This window comes from Narcine bancroftii, chromosome 7 (genome assembly GCF_036971445.1).
Source record: "Narcine bancroftii isolate sNarBan1 chromosome 7, sNarBan1.hap1, whole genome shotgun sequence".
Classification (NCBI taxonomy): Eukaryota; Metazoa; Chordata; class Chondrichthyes; order Torpediniformes; family Narcinidae; genus Narcine; species Narcine bancroftii.
In genome coordinates, this window is record NC_091475.1 from 4,125,031 (window position 1) to 4,145,559 (window position 20,529).

Sequence of the window (20,529 nt, forward strand, 5' to 3'; positions counted from 1 at the left end):
TAGCCAACAATCCCCAAACCCCAAGGTGGCAACCATCCTGCACCAATCAAATGGGTAATGGTTCAGACAGATTTCCAGCAACGTGGCTTCTCTCTCCACCCCACACACTTTCCAGAAGATCCTGCCTGGCACCAGGCAGTGGGCCAGGGAATTCCCTCCTCTCCCTCCCCCTCGTGCTCACGACCCCCTGTTCCAGCACTTGGAGCCGGATTAGACAAACTTTCTTTCAGGGGCTATTTCACAGGGAAGAACAGAGAGCAGACGCTTCCTCCGGCGTCCAACTCGTTCCTGGATCCACCGGATCCCCCCCCCCCCGCCCCCGCTGGCACCAGGGTCTCCCAGAAATACGAGAGGCGCCGCAATCTTTCCTCTCGATGTAACCATGCGACGAGGTCTGGGCAGGTAAAGGAACGAGTCGCCGCTTTCTGTGGACCCACCTACCCATGACATGCCGATTCTGCAGCTCCGCTCCGGCTCCGGCTCCGTCCGCGACCCGACTGTGCTCCCTCCCCTCCCCATCTCCCCTCCCCCTCTCCATCTTCCCTCCCCTCTCCTCCCCTCTCCCCTCTCCCTCCTCCCCTCTCCCTCCTCCCCTCCCTCCCTCTCCCCCTCCCATCTCCCCTCCCCTCCCCTCCCCTCCCCCTTCTCCCCCTCCCCTCCCTTCTCCCCCTCCCCTCCCTTCTCCCCCTCCCCTCCCTTCTCCCCCTCCCCTCCCCTCCCTCTCCCCTCCCTCCTCTCCCCTCCCCCTCCCTCCCTTCTCCCCCTCCCCTCCCTTCTCCCCTCCCTCCCCTCCCTTCTCCCCCTCTCCCCCTCTCCCCTCCCCTCCCTTCTCCCCCTCCCTCCCCTCCCTTCTCCCCTCCCTCCCTCTCCCCTCCCCTCCCTTCTCCCCTCCCTCCCTCTCCCCTCCCTCCTCTCCCCCTCCCCTCCCTTCTCCCCCTCCCTCCCTTCTCCCCTCCCCTCCCCTCTCCCCCTCCCTCCCCTCTCCCCCTCCCCTCCCCTCTCCCCCTCCCTTCCCCTCTCCCTCCTCCCCCCCTCTCCCCCTCCCTTCCCCTCTCCCCCTCCCCTCCCCTCCCTTCTCCCCCTCCCCTCCCCTCCTCCCTCCCCTCCTTTCTCCCTCCTCGCCTCCCCTCCCCAGAGCGACAGGAAATTGCTGACGTCGGTGGCCTCTTTGCACTTGCCATGGGACCAGGTGGTTGCACCAAATTTCAGCCATGTCTATAGAACTCATTTCTTGAGCTGACAGGGTGGGTGACAAATGTTGGGCGATGCCTCCTGATAGCCTCCAATCAAATCTTGGGCAGGCGCCGAGCTCCTGATCAACCCGGTGTCCTCCTGAAATCTGCGTTCAATCACCAGGCTGTGAGAGAGGAGCGGGCGAGTCCCGGACGGAGATCGGGGCTCAACGTGACAGGTGAACGCTGCAGTTTGACCAAGGGGCTGCGATCGAAACCATCCAACCCCTGGATCCCCATCCTCTGCGGCGCCAAACAAAAGCCATGATTCTTCAGACCATGTTACAACTTATCAAACGGTCACTCAGTTTTTCAAGCAAGTCGAATCCTACAAATTTGTATGGATCATCTCACTCGTTCATTTCTGGATTGAAACACTTTCAGTTAAAGAAGCACAAACGCCCCACCTGTAATGATGCAGCATCTGGGAACATCTGCAGAAGGGACATTTCTGTCCAACTCTCATGGTTGGTTCAGAACATGATGACTGAAGCTGAATGGATTGACACCACCATACTTTGTGGTCTTCGCTATCATATTCTATTAGTTGCTGGGTCTGTGACTAGTGTTAGGTGGAAAGTTCAGGGAGTTTACAATTTAACTGAACTTTTATCAAAGAGTAACTATTTGTAGTTTTTGCTGAGGTATCCCAAATTCAAACAGACACAGTACAAAGGGCGCAACTTTTCAAATCCAATTTGATTTGCCATGCATCCGCATTTTTATGTAAATGCTGAGCGTACAAATGCAATTTGAAATTTATCCAACCCTAATCTCTTTAAAGGAATTACTTAACCCATTAAAAAAAATACATGGATCTAATGGTAACTTAAAGTTATATAATTTTTTCAAAATGAACTTAATTTCTTCCCAGAATGGTTGTACGTGCACACAAGACCAAACATCATGTAAAAAAAGTTCCAGTACATACACCACACCTAAAACAAGAATCCAAATGACTAAAACCATAATTTTTCCATTTCTCTGGGGTTAAATACAACTGATGTAGAAAGTTATAATGAACCATTCCATCCCGCACATTCATCAATTTAGTAACACTATCATGACACGTAGCTGCCCAATAATCTTCAGGAAAAACAAAAGCTAAATCATTTTCCCATTTAAGCTTAGACTTCTCCCATTCCGGCTTATCCATATTGTCTTGTAATACTTGATACATTACAGAAATATAACCCCTTTTTGGTATAGAAGAAATCAAAGACTCAAATTCCATCAATACAGATAAAATCATCTCTCCACCATACATATTTTTCACCAAAGCTCAAAGTTAATAATAAACAAATAAAGAATTTTCAGCAATATCAAAATGCTCTTTCAATTGATTAAAAGAAAGAAACTGTCCTTCGACAAAACAATCCTGTAACATTTTTATACCCTTAGAATCCCAGCTCTATTAAACATTGAAAAAGAAATAAGCTGATTGTTATATAGTGGAGTTAAAATTGACAATTTACCTTTTGATCCTAAAATTTTACTTTTTTGAGTCCATAGCTTTAATAGATGTTTTAATATTGGCATGTTATATTCCCTCAACAAATTTACATTCCATCGAAATATAAATTGATAGACCTCGACTTCAGAAATACAAGCCATCTCAACTTTAGCCCAACTCAGGGGTTGGTCCAAATCCATCAGTCTACTAATAAATTTCAACTGAGCTGCTTCATAATAATTTTGAAAATGGGATAGTTGAAGCCCACCTAACGCATACTTCCAAGTAAGTTTATATAATGCTACCCGCGGTAATTTACCTTTCCATAAAAATTCTCTTGTGACTATTTAAATCCTGAAAAAATCCTTTTTTGAAAGAGAACATGGTATTGATTGAAATAAATATTGAATACAAGGAAAAATATTCATCTTAATACAATTAACTTGACCAATTAAAGTTAACAGAAGATCTTTCCACTTAATTAAATCTGCTTTAATCTTTTTTAATAAAGGAACATAATTTAACTTATATAAAGATTGATACTCCATATTTACAATTATTCCTAATATTTAATTTTATCAGACCATTTCAGTTTTATAATGTTTTTATACTCTGAATAGTCTCCTTCTCCGACTGGCAAAATTTCACTCTTGTCCCAATTAACTTTATTTCCAGATAATGTTCCATATTGTAATAAACACTCCCACAAATGTGGCAATGATTGTTCTGGGTTTGTTAAGTATGTCAAAGCATCATCTGCAAATAAATTAATTTTATACTCCTCATCCATAACTCTCATCCCTCTTATCTGTTCATTCTGTTTTATTGTTTGAGCTAACAGTTCAATAGCCAATGCAAACAGGGCTGGTGACAATGGACAGCCTTGTTGAGTTGAACGTGTCAATTTAAACGATGATGAGACTTGACCATTTGTCACCACCCTAGTAATCAGGTTCGTATATAAAGCTTTAACCCAACCAATATAAAAAGGGCCAAATTTAAACTTCTCCAATACTTTAAATAAAAAATCCCATTTGACCCTATCAAAGGCTTTTTCCGCATCAAGTGCAACCACCATTGGATGGTTGGGCTGCTGTCGATATGCATTGACCAGACTAATCAATTGAAGAATATTATCTGAAGCATTTCTATTTTTAATAAAACCTGTTTGCTCAACATGTATCAATTTAGGTAAATACTTGGCAAGTCGATTTGCTAACACTTTTGCTATAATTTTATAATCGACATTCAATAAAGAAATAGGTCTATACGAAGACACTTTCAACGAGTCTCTTTTTTTTGGGGATTACAGTAATTAAAGCACTAGAGCAAGATTCTGGTAACTCATACTGTTCAGTCACTTGTTGAAATACCTCCCCAAACGCCGAAGATAAATCTTCATAAAATGTTTTATAAAATTCCACCAAAAACCCATCGTCAACTGGTGACTTCCCATTGGGCATCTCCAATATAGCCACCTTAATCTCTAATTCTGTAAATGGAGCTTCCAGATCCATAACATCCTCCTCTTCTAATGCTGGTAACGTTAACTTAGATAAATAAGAATCAATAGAACCATTATCCTGTTTCCCCTCAGAAGTATATAATTTTTTATAAAATGAATAAAACTTGTCATTAATTTCCTGAGGTTTATAGGTAACTATTGAATTCTTTTTTACAACATTAATAGTCTGTGAAACCTGTTCCATTTTTCACTGCCATGCAAGTACCTTATGTGCCCTCTCACCCAACTCATAGTAACGCTGCTTGGATTGATTAATTAAATGTTCAAATTGATGTCTGCAATGCATTATAATGCAATTTCAATTTAGTCAAAGCCACTTTTTTTTTTATCTTCTGTCACTTCCTTCTGTAATTCCTTCTCCAATTCATCAATTTGCTTTTCTAATTCTAAACTTTCTGCCATGTACTGCTTCTTAACTTTAGTGGTATAGCTAATAATCTGTTCTCTTAAGAAAGCATTTAATGCATCCCATAACACAAAATGACTTTCTACTGAATTAGCATTCTCAGACAAAAAGAAAGTAGTCTGTTCTTTAACAAAGGTAACAAACTCTTATTTTTTTCAACAACATTGTGTTAATTCTCCATTTATAAGATGAACGTACCACTTCTGAACTTAGGCAAGAAAAAAATAATAAAGAATGATCTGATATAACCCTCTTACTATATTCTGCCTGTAGTACCCTTCCTTGTAAATATGCCGACACTAAAAAAAAATCTATTCTAGAAAATGAATCATGTCGAGATGAGTAAAAAGAAAAATCCTTCTCAGTAGGATTAACCCTTCACCAAATATCTACCAAATTTAAATCCTTCATCAAGGTCCCAATTTGTATCGCCATATTTGATTTCTTTATAGTTTTTGGGGATCTATCCAGCAAAGGATCCAAGACACAATTAAAATCTCTCCCAACTAAAATATTTTCATTAGCTTGATTTAATAACATAAAAGCATCTGAAATAAAACACTTATCGTCCACGTTAGGTGCATAAACATTAAGCAAAATCCAAGATTCAGTAAAAAAATTTCAATTCACCCTTAAAACCCTTCTAGCATTCCCTTCCATAGTTTGCAATTCAAAAGGCAAATTCTTATGAATTAAAATTGCTACACCCTTTGCCTTAGAATTAAATGAAGAAAAAAACGTATGTCCAACCCAATCTCTCTTCAATTTCAAATGTACTTTTTCAGTCAAATGTGTTTCTTGTAAAAAGGCAATATCAATTTTCATTTTCTTGATATAAGCCAAAACTTGCTTTCACTTAATCAAATTATTTAACCCTGAACATTAAAAGTTGCAAATTTCAAATTGGACATCCTTATAAACTAACAATATAATCACTTACTACAAAATATTGCTCCCCTTATAGTAACTTAAAACCACTCTCCCTCCCCTAAATATTTTTTAAAAGAAATTATTTTAAAAAATGTAATTATCCCCAAAAAAACTACCCAAAGGTAGTAACAACCTAAAAAACTGGGTGTGGTAAACCCCACTAGTGGCAGATGACATTCAACCCAATGACTCCATTCCCAATGATTGTTCTGGATCTTCAATGTCAATGAGACTTTGTGTTAAAACTTCTTTCTTTCTATTTTTCCCATTCTTCCCATTCTGCCCATTTCCATTTCCATTTGCCCTCTTTTTAGGTGATAGTGGCGAAACTCTTCCATGTCCTTATAAATCCGGTAATGAATTAGCAAAAATTAATGCATCATGGTCATTCTCAAAAAATTGAGATTGATAGCAGGGTATCAAAAAGCAAATTTATAACCCTTCCGCCACAGTACTTCTTTAGCTAGCTTCATTTTTTTTTGAAGACTCACACCTACCTTACCTGTCATCTTCCTCTCTGTATGTTCACAGAAGCTCTTGTTATTTGTTTTGATGGTATTTGCAAGTTTTCTCTCAAAACTATTTTTCTCTCTTCTATCTGCTGGATCCTAATGGCCATGTCGTTTTGTACGCCCTAGTTCATCTCCTGTGTTAACCACACATTGGGCCTTTTTCTATCCAAGGTAAATTCCTGCTGAGTAAAATGGACCAGCAGTTTTAACATCTTCCACTGTTCATCTACTACTGACCTGTCTGTTCGCTTATTTTCCGAATCCATCTTAGTTGTCTCCCTTTCACACATTATCATTGCCCTGACTTCAGTTGATGATAGCTTTGCTAAACACGTTCAAAGTTTCATTAAATTAACTTGATTTGAATGTTGCATAATTATGAACAAATTGTATTGTGACAGAATATAGATATGTTTTTGGGGCAAGGTTAGTATAGGTCGCATACAGAGTTCCATTTTGTTTCTCTTATTCCAAGTGAAACATTAGACAGCCAGTCTTCTCCTCTTGTATGAGCCATAAGGGCATTGAGTCAGCTAAATTAAGAACTCACAACCCGTCTTCCAAATGGGGTTTTCCACAGCTTGCCGGCTTGTCCTTTTCTAGTCCCAACTGCTGTTGCTGGCTGTATCATTGTAGAACTGATCTGTGTTTGTGTGTGTGTCCCACTGAGAGAAAAGGCCGTTTGACTCTCTCTGCTTGCAAAACCACATGATCCTCCTAGAACAGCAAGTTCCCCTCCAGACAGAAGGCTGCTCCGACAAGCTCTTTCATCGGTTGTCTTTTTGTAAACAACAATCCATTAGTGAAGTCTCTTGGGCACTCTCCAAAGCTCTTGCAAAGGCTGTGGGGCCGATATATCTAGCATAGCATAGCTCCAGTATTTCAAATAAGATCTATTTTAAAGTGTTTGCATGTGACCTACACTAACAAACCTTGCCCCAAAAACATATCTATATTCTGTCACAGTAGTCCAAAACAAATTTGCAAGCATTGTGTCACAAATGCAAAATGATGTTCAGTCATTTTCTAGCTAACTGTTATAGGTACTGCTCTCAATATATAATAAAAGACTTAGAAATATGGCAAAGGAAGGAAGGAAGAATAAATATGTGTGCACGTAGTTACTGATATAGTTATTAACTTCCTTGCTGTGGTTGTGGGTTTGAGTGTAGAGTTTTGTTATTTTTGTCACTGTTGACGTCTGTTATCTCAGCCAGAGTTTCTGGTTGGAGATATACGTTTAAATAAAACTGAGAATAGAGGATCTTCGCCCCTTGAGAAGATTGAAAATGTAGGTTTATATTTGACATGGACATTTTTTTTTAGGTTCATGCTCTGTGTTTAATCTGCCATTGAGAAGGTGATGGTGCCTTAGTAAACTACTAGAAAGTGTGTAGTGAAAGTAATCCCACTGAAGTGCCAGTTGATGAAATAGACAAAGATGATGTGGTCAAACAATAATCATGGCTTTTATTAGCAGAAACTCATGGTACAATAATGAAAGACAATAGATGCATATACAGTTATATCCAAAGGGAGCGTCCTTGACTGTAGAGATAATGCACAGCCAATGTTAGTACAGCAAGGCTCACCAGAGGGGAGATAGGCAGCTTGGCAGACATTCACCACACCCACAGACTCTGAGGTAGCAGGATCTATGGTGGAAACACTCTGCCCTGGCCCATGTAGAAGTCTTTATGAATTAGTACAATCCATCTTCTTGATGGTAGAGTTTGCGAGATTCGAAAAGTGTTTGCAGAGTTGCTACAGTAAGTTCTAGAATGCATTGTTTATGTGCACAGGACCTGCAAATTTTGGACCTAAATAATCAAGGCTATAGTGCAAAAGAATAAGTTCTTGTGCCCAAATGTTTTTTATGCTCCTCATAAACCTCCTTCCACCACTTGACATTTAACCCTATTAGGATAACCTTCTATGGCCTGTCCTTCTTGCATTTATCCAGATTTCCATTAAATGCATCTATGCCTCCAGTACAATACGTTCTGTGTTTATCTCAGACCTGTTACTTAAATCAAGGTGGGGGAAGTCAATATGACTGCAGAGAACTATCTGCCTATTTTTCCCTGAGTCAGCATAAAGTGATGCTGGAGTTGGCCGCATTCAGAATAAAGCTTTGTTCCAACAAACTACTTGTGAACCAAATTCAGAATTTATCTCTGGGCTTAATATGTTCCACGTTTCAAATTTCTTCTTGTCTGTATATGGTAGTCTTCTTGTCCAGTGAGTCAAACTGCTACCTCGTATCTTCAGTGACTTGGTTTCAATCCAGACCTCCATTGCTGTCTGCGTGAAGTTTGCATGTTCTCTGTGTTTGTGTGGGTTTCTTCCAGGTGCTCTGGATTCCTCCACATCCCAAACACATGCAGGTTGGTTGGTTGGTTACTTGGCCGTTGTAAATTGCAAGAGACGATAGTGAATATGGGTGAGTTGATGGAAATGGATACAGGGAGAATTAATGATGGAATACGATTGCTCTGTGAGACAGCGTGGAATAGACTGATTCATAGACATTGTAAGGGGATACAGACATGATAAGCAGTTGGCCAACACTAACAATGAATCAGCAAGTTTTGAGCTACATCAGTAATATATTTGACATGTCATCAGTCTACTGTTTTATTTATTTTGAATAGTTTATTTTAATTTTGTGGTCAAGCATGTATCAAGAAATAACCATTACTTAAATACATAAATTGAAATGAGAAAATCAATGGTACAAGTTCTCCATATCTCCAAACAGCCCCATCACCTCTCCCCTCCAAACAAAGCCCCAAAATAAAAATAGAAGAAGGAGAAAATAGATAAGAGAGAAAGAAACAGAAAAGAGGAAAAGAGAAAGAACTGTCAGGATCCGGGATCCAGTTCAGAGGATCTAATTCCTTTCCTTGCCTTGATCTCATATAGGAAAAGAACAGGACATAGACTCAGGAACAGAAAAAGTATCTCAATATTCAACCCTGCGTTCTGCAAGTATGGCTGCCATACCTGCAAAAATATATTATACTTCTTCCTTAGATTATAAGTAGTTTTCTCCAGGGGAACACAATTCTGCATTTCTGCATTCTGTTGGGCTATATCCAGAGGGGAAACAGATTTCCAAGTAACCTGAATGCATTTCCTGGCCAACACTGATGCAATTTTAAGAAATTCTAATTGGTACTTGGACAATTTCATTTTGGGACTTGTGTGTGGAGTATTTCCTAGGAGAAACAATTCTGGACTTTGTGGCGATTGCTTCCCAATTTTCTGGTCTAATAAAATTCTTAAATTTTCCCCAAAAGGTTTCACTTTAGAGCAGGACAAGGTGAAATGTAAAAAGGACCCGTTTCTTCTCTGCTTCTAATTTCTGCGGTTACTGTTTGATTTTTCATGTCATCGACCATCTTATTATAGCAAATCATATTAATTCATATTTCTCATAATAATAGGAGGCCACTCGCTCATGACCATCTCTCAGACCAGCCTCATTAAACCTATTCTACCAATGTTCCCTTCTCTTTCCTCTACCTGCCTTAGGTGCCCAACAACCTATCAATCAGCACATCTTTGTGATGTGGGAGAAAACCGGAGCATGTAGGGCTATGGTGTTGCAGGGAGAACGTGCAAACTCCACACCAGCAGCACCAGGAGTCAGGATTGGTCTTGGGCTTTGGAGCAGTGAGAAAGCTGGACTTCAATTCTGACCATGTGGCTAAACCCATCTCCCCAAGAAGAAATTTGGTTATCATAGAATTTATCTCCACCCTTCCTCCAACCCATTTTCCTGAATTCAGCATCCATGATGGGCTCCTGGGAACAGCACTGTGACAACCAAAACAGGCCCTGAATTGTGCCCGGGGATGACATCATAGCCTTCACTCAAGACCTTGGTAAATTTAGGTCTGGATTCGAGAGGAAAGGTCAACCCAAACCTCACTTAGATCTGCCTCCAGGACCTCTCCCTTGAAGATTTGTGGAATGTTGGGAATCTTTGGCTTGGCTTCGCGGACGAAGATTTATGGAGGGGGTAAAAGTCCACGTCAGCTGCAGGCTCGTTTGTGGCTAACAAGTCCGATGCGGGACAGGCACACACGGTTGCAGCGGCTGCAGGGGAAAATTGGTTGGTTGGGGTTGGGTGTTGGGTTTTTCCTCCTTTCCCTTTTGTCAGTGAGGTGGGCTCTGCGGTCTTCTTCAAAGGAGGTTGCTGCCCGCCAAACTGTGAGGCGCCAAGATGCACGGTTTGAGGCGTTATCAGCCCACTGGCGGTGGTCAATGTGGCAGGCACCAAGAGATTTCTTTAGGCAGTCCTTGCACCTTTTCTTTGGTGCACCTCTGTCACGGTGGCCAGTGGAGAGCTCGCCATATAACACGATCTTGGGAAGGCGATGGTCCTCCATTCTGGAGACGTGACCCATCCAGCGCAGCTGGATCTTCAGCAGCGTGGACTCGATGCTGTCGACCTCTGCCATCTCGAGTACTTCGACGTTAGGGATGAAAGCGCTCCAATGGATGTTGAGGATGGAGCGGAGACAACGCTGGTGGAAGCGTTCTAGGAGCCGTAGGTGGTGCCGGTAGAGGACCCATGATTCGGAGACGAACAGGAGTGTGGGTATGACAACGGCTCTGTATACGCTTATCTTTGTGAGGTTTTTCAGTTGGTTGTTTTTCCAGACTCTTTTGTGTAGTCTTCCAAAGGTGCTATTTGCCTTGGCGAGTCTGTTGTCTATCTCATTGTCGATCCTTGCATCTGATGAAATGGTGCAGCCGAGATAGGTAAACTGGTTGACCGTTTTGAGTTTTGTGTGCCCGATGGAGATGTGGGGGGGGCTGGTAGTCATGGTGGGGAGCTGGCTGATGGAGGACCTCAGTTTTCTTCAGGCTGACTTCCAGGCCAAACATTTTGGCAGTTTCCGCAAAGCAGGACGTCAAGCGCTGAAGAGCTGGCTCTGAATGGGCAACTAAAGCGGCATCGTCTGCAAAGAGTAGTTCACGGACAAGTTTCTCTTGTGTCTTGGTGTGAGCTTGCAGGCGCCTCAGATTGAAGAGACTGCCATCCGGATGTAAACAGCGTCTTCATTGTTGGGGTCTTTCATGGCTTGGTTCAGCATCATGCTGAAGAAGATTGAAAAGAGGGTTGGTGCGAGAACACAGCCTTGCTTCACGCCATTGTTAATGGAGAAGGGTTCAGAGAGCTCATTGCTGTATCTGACCCGACCTTGTTGGTTTTCGTGCAGTTGGATAATCATGTTGAGGAACTTTGAGGGACATCCGATGCGCTCTAGTATTTGCCAAAGCCCTTTCCTGCTCACGGTGTCGAAGGCTTTGGTGAGGTCAACAAAGGTGATGTTGGGAATATTGCTTCATTAAATCAAGGTTGATCACTCAATGAAAATCTTTGAGAGATTGGAGGCAATCAGAATAAAACTAGTTGATGGTGATTACTTACAACAATATGGATTTCAGGGAAGTTGTACATGTGGATGGTTATGTGTTAAGTATATGAGAGGACTAGGATAGAATTGAGTTCCCTGTGGGATACGAATGAGGGTTCTTGAACTTAGTTTAGTGATGCCTGCTGAAGAATTTATGCTTAGGTATCAGATGAGAACAAGATTGCTTAGATAAAAATAAAACATTAATGTCGTGAAAAATATGGATAGGAGAAGGCCTTTCTGTTCATCAAACCTGCCCCATCACTCGATATCATGGCTGGAGTTCTACAGTATCATCACTGCCTGGATTTCCCACAATTCCCATCATGTCTAAAGCTCTATCTGTCTCAGCCCTGAATACCTGGATATGCCTTTTTGAGATTATTCCAAAAAATTGAATAAATTTGAATTCCAAAGAAAATGAAGAGGAAAAAAACCTATTCACTAAATAGCTTGCACCTTATCCGAAGATTATGGCTCTTATCTCTGCATCCTCTAGCCCAGGGGAGGGCAACTTTTTACCATGCGTGGGGTGGATGTTGTGTCAGTGGTTGAACAGTGGGCTGCACTGATGCTACCATAAACAAAATAAAAACTGAAACTCAGATATTATGTAATTGAGATTTTCAATTGTCTCTGCTTGATGTATGTAATGTATGAACAGAACTGACGATGATTTATTAAAAAGACAATCCATAGAAAAAGTTCAAGCAGCAGGTCAACCAATATTCTTTCCAAAAAACTACAAAGATACATTCAGGTCAGGGAAGGCACCAAAAATCATGAGTTAGTCATTAAAATGACATAATTTTAACAAAACATAAAAGTCAAAAAGGAGAAAAATTAAATCACAATGAAAACAAAATAACGAATTCCAAAACAGAGAATCAGCTCAATCAGCGGGAAACTTGATTAATGTTTGCTGTTTGAAAGCATCTCGATATGGGTTGACATAGCTGGTTTTTTTTAAAACTTTATTTATTCGTTCAAAAAACAAATAATATATGGCATATGCAGCAATTAAAAATAAACATGAATGTTTTTTTTATATATAGAAAAAAAGGAAAAAAATGAAAAGAACCCCCTCCCCCCTTCCGCCAACTCTCCTAAGGAGAGCCATAAAGAAAGAAAAAAGAAAGAATATTAAAGAAAAAGTTAACTATACATATTAAAATCTAATCTATGTAAATTGAAATGTAAATATTCTGAGTATAACAACCACTTATTAATAAAAAATTATAATTATCACGCGAAACATACGTAATGGGTTGATGCCAACAGGAAGATATCGTCTAAGTGGGCATTCTTCATATTTGTTCTCAAGCGGTTCTTGGTGTACTTCATTGCTGAGAAAAGTTGCTCACATGTGTACATACATGTATGTGTACATACATGTAAACAGTGGGGCCAACTTTTTGTGTGCTCAACCAAATTTTTATAATTCCCATATGGAAGATTTTTTTTTCGAAGTCATCTGCATTAAATTTGGGTTTGAACTGATTGCTGCTCAGTAAGTTCCATCAGAAATTTTTCTGGTACGGTTTCCATGTTCACACTGAATGGTGTTGCAAACAGCTTGAAGTTACTTGCATGCAAACAAAAATCGGCAAAATTAGACAAAAAAACTCATTCTTCAAGTCCTGGAGAACAGTCACAAAAGAATCCAGGTTTGCACATTTGGAAATTGGGAAAATGAGCAAAATTATATTTTTTCAGATGGGTTTCCCACAGTCGAAGTTTTGTTTCAAGGGCAACAGTGTGGCCCATACATCAGGTGATTTTTTTTTCTTGATGTTGCAAGTTCAGTTTGTTCAGTTGAGACATAAAAATCCACCAGAAATCCAAGCCTGAAAGCCAATCCGGATCACGAAAATGGGGGGATCCTTGTGCGTGCTTTCAAGGAATGTTGCTATTTCATGTAGGACAAATACGTCCTTGAGCATTGTTCCACGGCTAAGTCAGCGAGCATTGCAACAGTGAGCAAGGTCATGATATTCGGCACGTGCTCTCATAAAAATTGTTGGCATTGACAATGATTCAAACTTTCAGATGAACTGCCTTCACTACAATGTCCATTACACTCATTAATTTGAAAGACTTTGCACACAGAGCCTCTTGATGGATGATGAGTGTTTTTTTTCTCCATTTTCTCTCTCCAACCATTGCTGATGCTCCATCAGTTGATCTGCCCACGAGCTTTGACAGACCCAGCTTCATGTCTGCCTTTATTTTCCGCAATGCTTCAAAAATGTCTGCTCCTGTGATGGTGTTCTTTAAAGGGATTAACTTAACAAATTCCTCAACAATATCAAAACAGGATCTTATTCCTTGAACAAAGACTGCAAGTTGGGCAGTGTCTTTTAAATCTGTGGTTTCATCAAGCTCGATGGAAAAAAATGGAAATTTTTACGGTTGTCCTTTAAACGATCTCATCTCTGACATTTGCTGACATTTCTTCGATTCGCTGTGTGACTGTTCGTCGCGAGAGGCCAACAGCTGAGAATAATGATTTTTTAACCTCAGGACAAACAATGTCCGCAACTGTCTTCACATAATCTCCATCTGTAAAAGGCATCATTGCTTCTGCTATTGGCTTTGATTCTGTATAAATCGCGTGTGTATTTCTCCCCATTTCAGCATTCTTCTTTGTGAAAAATGGACTTTGTATTTCCAAGCTTTCTTTCAGTCTCCAGACTCTGTCTGCTGAGCTTGTCCACTCAATTCCTTAAATTTTGCAAGTTTTGTTCCATAGTGACACTTGATGTAACAATTTATTTGCAAATGAGGCAAATAATGTGCAAAGAATTAATTTTCAGTCCAGGTTTCTTGGAAGTGTCAGCACTCCACACCTATCTCCACCTATCTCTGCACCTATGTCCCCACCTATCTCCACCCATCTCCACACCTATCTCCACCTACCTCCACACCTAGCTCCGCAGCTATCTCCACACCTATCTCGACATCTATCTCCACCTATCTCCGCACCTAACTCCGCACCTATCTCCACACCTAACTCCACATCTATCTCCACATATCTCCACACCTATCTCCACCTAGCTCCACACCTATCTCCACACCTATCTCCGCACCTATCTCTGCACCTATCTCCCCATATCTCTGCACCTATCTTTCATCTATCTCTGCACCTATCTCCACACCTATCTTCCACCTATCTCCACTCCGCACCTATCTCCACTCCACACCTATCTTCCTGTGTTTTGTCACCATGCTGGGGTGAAAAAAACTCATCAACAATCGAATCATTATTAATGAAATGGCTAAGAAAAAAATCTTCCATAACTTTCACTTAAGATTAAAAAAATTACAGAAATCCAAATAAAACTATTTGAACCCATCTGAAAAAAGACAGAAATCCAAATAAAACTATTTGAACCCATCTGAAAAAAGACAGAAATCCAAATAAAACTAAATAAACTTGATTCCGAATAATCTCACGTCATAGTGAAACTTTTCCACATTGAATTGCGTAACAAAAAATTCACAGCGTAGAAATAAAACATGGAAATAAAAATAACATTTAAAACTCATTCTAGAATTGAGTGTAAATGAAAGGATGTGACTAGAGTTTCTCCCGGACGATGTCTTTTCAAAGGCGTATCAAGTGCAATGGAATATAAAAGAAATAATTAACTGAATAAAAAATTGATATAAACTGAGGAAACAGAAATAAAAAGGTGAAACCTCCCCTTGGCTCGATTTCTGGTACAACTGGTGGGAACCTTTCGGAAAAACAGATTCTAATGAAGAATAAGAACTAAGCAACAATTCAAGTCCTGAAACTAACTGCTGGGTGTACGCAAGTATGTGATCGCCTCAGGGCAACATCATTTAACTTTTAGGGTACTCGCTGTTTACTCATTTTTTAAATATATGTAATGATATTGTTGGTCTTTTTCTGTTTCACATCTATTTATCGACATTAACAAAAAAATTTTTTGCAGTTTTTCTTCATGGATTTTTTGTACCGTATGTATTGGCAGGTCACAGGCTGGGTGCACATGGTACTTTTGCACTGGGTTGCGGGCCGGATAAATTTGGATCGTGGGCCACATCCGGCCCATGGGAAGTAGGTTATCCACCCTTGTTCTAGACAAAGTTAACATCCTTATGTGTCAATAATATCATCTCTCATGCTTCTAAACTCCAGAGCAGATTGGTTTAGTATTTTATAAATCTCCTCCGAGGACTCCACTTTCAAACCTAGAATCAGTACTTAAACTAAAAGTTAAAAGCCTATCTCTCGCCATAGGCAACCCCCGTGTTACTGGGGTGGGGAAGTGGGTGGGGGGGGAGGGGGGGAAGAGGGTTGCATTTTTAGAAAATGGCCCACAATACAAAGCGTACAAAGTAATGCAGATTGGAAAATACATTTTGTATTTACTTCCTTTCTTTCATGAGAGTAGATTTTATCATATTGAGTATTGATTTGTGAATTCTGTGAAGACCAGTTCTGTTATCCAAAGGGCTGCAACACGAGAAGCTCTTGTATTCGTAATAACTTCAAGAAAAACAACAGAAGTCTAAGAAATTAAGGCCAAGAAGCTTGAGATAAAGTACTGCAAAATTAATGTATAATATCATGACCTGAGGGAGATTAGATCATGCAAATCAAGAACATCAGGTATTTTGCACTTGTGGTCTCTTGTGACATTGTCAATAACACAAAAATGTAATTTTTTTCCATTGCACTTTAAAGGTAATTATGTTTCATGCTGCTTTTCTCAGAGGAGAGGCAACAATATCAGAGCGATGTAGCTAAAGTAATCGATCGGGTGAAATGAATGTATGTATTTTCAGCTGTTCAACGACAGACGGGGCTTCTGGTAGTTACTTAATGCCTCCCAATGCACAAAAATAACCCAACCCACAAGATAGGAGCCAATAAATGTCTCACCTGCACAATGTCACTGTTGTTTGCATTTATCCAGCATTCGTTTTGGGTGTTGACCTGATAACCTTGACATCCTGAGGAAGAAGATACCATCCACTCTTCAGAGCATGAAATGGAAGGTCTCAGGGACTCCCACAGAAAGAGAGCCTTGTGTTCCTTTGTATGGCCATGGTTCATTCACTTATTTTACTGGGAATTCTTTTAGGACAGAACCTTTTTTTTAGTTGGTATATTTTCAGCTGGGCCAGATGTGAGGAACATAAATTTTCTGATCCATTTGCCAGGCCTGTTATCGACGGTGCCCCCTTGCATGAACACTTCTCCTCTCTACAATTTTTCTTTTCAAACAATGAATTCAGGTTTACATCGATCAAGGAGAAGCAGGGTTAACATTTCAGATGAAAGACTCTTCATCAGAACTGCTCCATGAACTTAGGGCCAAATGGGCAGTGATTTTTATGCACCTCACCCATCCCACACAGATACGTCTATCCTCAGCTTCAACCATGGCCAGGAGATGCCCAAGCGTAAACCTGAGTAAAATCCCTGGTAACCGGAATTCAAGCAACCAGCAACCCCAAGCAATTGAATGTAATATAAAAGACAAATATGCTTTCTTAGAAACCGCCAATTTCAGACCTCCATCTCTTGACATAATAAGTTACAATTATGAAAATAATTAAATATGAAATATTGGACAACACAATTTCTTTTTCTTCTCTTTTTTGTTCTATCATTTATTTATTTCTTCCTTCTTTTCTTTCATTTCCTCCTTTAAGTTATAGGGGGTGGGGAGGTTGGTGTAATATTTGTATATATTGTTATTGATGTGGTTCACGGTGAAGTACTAAATAAAAAATTATAAATAAAAGGGATGCCCAAATAAAAGTGGCAAGAGGTCCTACTGGAGGTGCCACATGCTACCAGGACACTTCTTTATACTGTTACGAACACCATCCCGCATGAGAAACTGTTCTCCTTCTCTGGGAGGTCAGCATTGGAAACCACGCTGCTGGTCTGGCTAACAATCCCAGGGCCGGTGCTACTCCGCAGACACATTAGGACCCACAAGGCGGACCTGCTGGTTGAGAAAGTGCAACTCCTGCATACGAACGACCAGTACAGTACACGGATGGGTGGGAAGACATGGTGTCTGTTCAGGACCTGGCTCGATCAGGGGCCCCAGCAGAGGAGGTGCACCCAGAAGCCCTTGTCAGTGACCAGCCAGTCCCTTCTACTGTCCATACAAATGACCACTTGAACCCACCACCATTTCCCCTTCAGCCTTCACCCCCGCCATCTCTACAACCATGAACTGAACCACTGACACCCCAATACCCCTGGAACCCATTTGGACCAACATAGTTTAGCCCCCAGACATTCAGCCCACCATACAGGTCGCCGTTCCGCAGGAGCTGACGATGTAACCAGTATGGTGGTGATCACAGCAGTGGAGAAAGTCACTGGACCGGCTGAACCTGTGAACTATTAAAGACCGGTAATGATGGACACTGTCCCACTTCATCGCACTGGACTTTATCTACAAAGGAGGGGTGAATGTGGTGGAACACGGTAGTATGGCCTCACTTGACTATACAGGCTGGCCCACCTCTAACCCTCTAACTCACACATGTCAAACTCTGGCCCGCGGGCGATATAATTATATTTGGCCCGCAAGATCATTTCAAAAATGTATTAGAGGTGGCCCGCCCTGCAGCGAGAGCCGATGCTGTTTTTTGGTAATGTCACTCCCACCATCCACCCCCCTTCATTGCACATCCTTCCCTACCCCCTATCCCCTCCCCCCTAAAAGATGGCCAGAATATTCTCAAAAAGGAATCCAGAATGGTAAAGTTCCACAAACCTTCTACTGGGATTCCTAACAACACCCGGGCATCAGATCCACGGGACGCGGAGGGAGCAAGAGTGTTGCAGGTTGACCGTGCAAACTTTGAGAATGGGGAAAACAAAATTGTAACACGATAAGTCTGTCGATGTCATCAGCTGGCAAGCCAGTTGGAAGGCTCCCCGCACAACCAGTCACTTCTCCCACCTGTCGAGCGGTGCGGCGGATTGGCGAGCGCCTGTGATTTCCTGTCGGCGGGACGGACATGGCAGGCTGCGCACAGCCCCCGCTGTTCCGCAAAGGCTGATCGGCAGCGCGCTGGGCCTGAGTGGGTGGGTAAGCAGGGGTGGGCAGAGGGTGTAGGTGAGGAGTAATGGGCAGGGGAAGTTATGGTGGTGCGAGGGGCAGTTAGAGGGAGGGATGAGTAGAAGGAGGGGTGGATAGGGAAGAGGTAAAAGGGGAGGGGCAGGGCAAGTAGGGGAGGGGTGATTAGAGGGTGAGAGACGAGTAGAGGGAGGAACAGGTTGAGGGGAGAGGCAGTAGAGGGGCGTGTATAGGATGGGGTGGGTAGAGGCAGAGCGAGTGGAGTGAGGGGTGAGTAGAGGTTGGGTAAAGGACTGGTCAGGTAGAGGGATGGTGGGTCGACGGTGAATAGAGGCCTAGAGCCTGAGGAGTGAGCAGGAAATGCTGAGTCCTGATGCAGGCCAAAATGGACACAGCCTGTGAATGCTGACCACATCTCCACAGGGACCAAATATGTTTCCCTCAGGTCAAGCAAAGGGTGAACTTGAGCTACCTACTCCTGACCTGTAACATTATTCTCCTAAAGTTATATCCTAAAGTTTAACATTACATATGTTGAAAGAAGAGAAAACATGCAGATATTGTTGAAAATTTTCAATAAATATTTAGTTCGGCCCTCGACTTAGTCCAAGTTTTTAATTTTGGCCCTCCGTGAATTTGAGTTTGACACCCCTGCTCTAACTCCTCCCTGTAGATTCCCAATAAAGGCTGATAGCCCTGGTCTCCTCCCTCCATACCAGCAGCATGTTTCTGGATATTAAAGCCTTTAATCACTTGCTTCCAGTCTGCTTGTGATTATTGACTGGTCCAATCTGAGATAGCAGATTCCAGCTTTGATCTTGGAATCTTGAAAGTACAGCTGATTGATGAGCAATTCAGTGAAGTCACTTGACTTTTGTGTCAAAGACAACACAAGCTCAAATGAAGCTTTGGAGGACTGTGTTTCAAAGCAACGTGGAACATTGGATTGTGAAATTAACTGCAAGGGGAAACTGAGTTTAATATTGGTGGATTGCTATGACTTTAAGGATTATGTCAAATGGTTTATCAGTTTGGAGTTTTGATTTTTTTTAATTTAATTTTTTATTTAAATTTAACAATATAAAATTCTTACACAATAGTTACTAGTTTAAAACCAACAGGAAAAAAAGTGTGCCAAATGTTTTCTAATTAAATACAATCAGATTTTTAGGGTATCATGTGATCACTCATCACCTGCTCAGATGTCACATGGTCATGGGTCATGTGATCCAACTTCCAAGACTGTCTCAGAGTGACCTGCACTTGTAGCAGATTGAAACCTGCACAGACAAAATGGGTGAATCATTTGAGAGGGGGAAAAAAAAGTTATTTTGTGATTGGTCAGTAAGAGAAGAACTGTGTGTGTTTGAAAAGGGAAACAGACTGTTCAGCAGCAACTTTTCAGGAATTGAGTTCAACTCTGCAGCGTCCAATCTTTGGGAGAGGTAAATATGAATAATATCCCAATACCTAATCCACTGGTAACGGAGAATGCCAGATTCAACAAGTAACTTCAGGGAATGAGCTGATACTTAATTTCTGGTGAATCTGAACCCTCAATAGATGCAGATCACTTTATTGTCACTTTAATGAATGTGTAACCAATTGGTAAAATGTGGTTGAGGATTATTTGGAATTTAATTGTAAATGACTAAAATGATTTTCAAACAAAATATACTCCCTTTAATTTGCAGGTGTGGTATCTAAAAGCAGTGGAACTGTATTATTGGACCCCCCCCCCCCACCCCCAGTGTGGGAGTTTTATGTGTGGTTCTCAGCACCATACCACAGAAAACTAGGATTGCACTGGAAACAGTGCAAAGGACTGGGAAAAGTTGCTCTAAGGAACAATGGAATAAATTAAAACTGGGTTCTTTAAAGTACAGGAGGCAGAGAAAAGACCTCTTTGAGGGGCACAAATTATCAGGGGTCTACGCAGAACTTTGGTCTACCTTAA

At 41.4% G+C, this 20,529-nt stretch overlaps 1 protein-coding gene and 1 long non-coding RNA gene across 5 annotated transcripts in view; both read right to left on the reverse strand.

Moving 5' to 3' along the window:
• The window catches only part of LOC138738420 (uncharacterized), a 56,861-nt gene that overhangs the window by 14,928 nt on the left and 21,404 nt on the right, over window positions 1-20,529 (reverse strand). The gene's annotated exons all lie outside the window — the stretch shown is intronic.
• LOC138739748 (uncharacterized) lies at window positions 12,510-20,158 on the reverse strand. 2 transcript variants are annotated; one of them, XR_011342386.1, is made up of 3 exons: window positions 19,767-20,158; window positions 16,406-16,476; window positions 12,510-14,247 (listed from the first exon to the last, which is right to left on the reverse strand). It is a non-coding gene; the product is annotated as an uncharacterized lncRNA (long non-coding RNA). The 2 variants fall into 2 exon arrangements; XR_011342387.1 differs by lacking the exon at window positions 12,510-14,247 and adding an exon at window positions 15,072-16,009.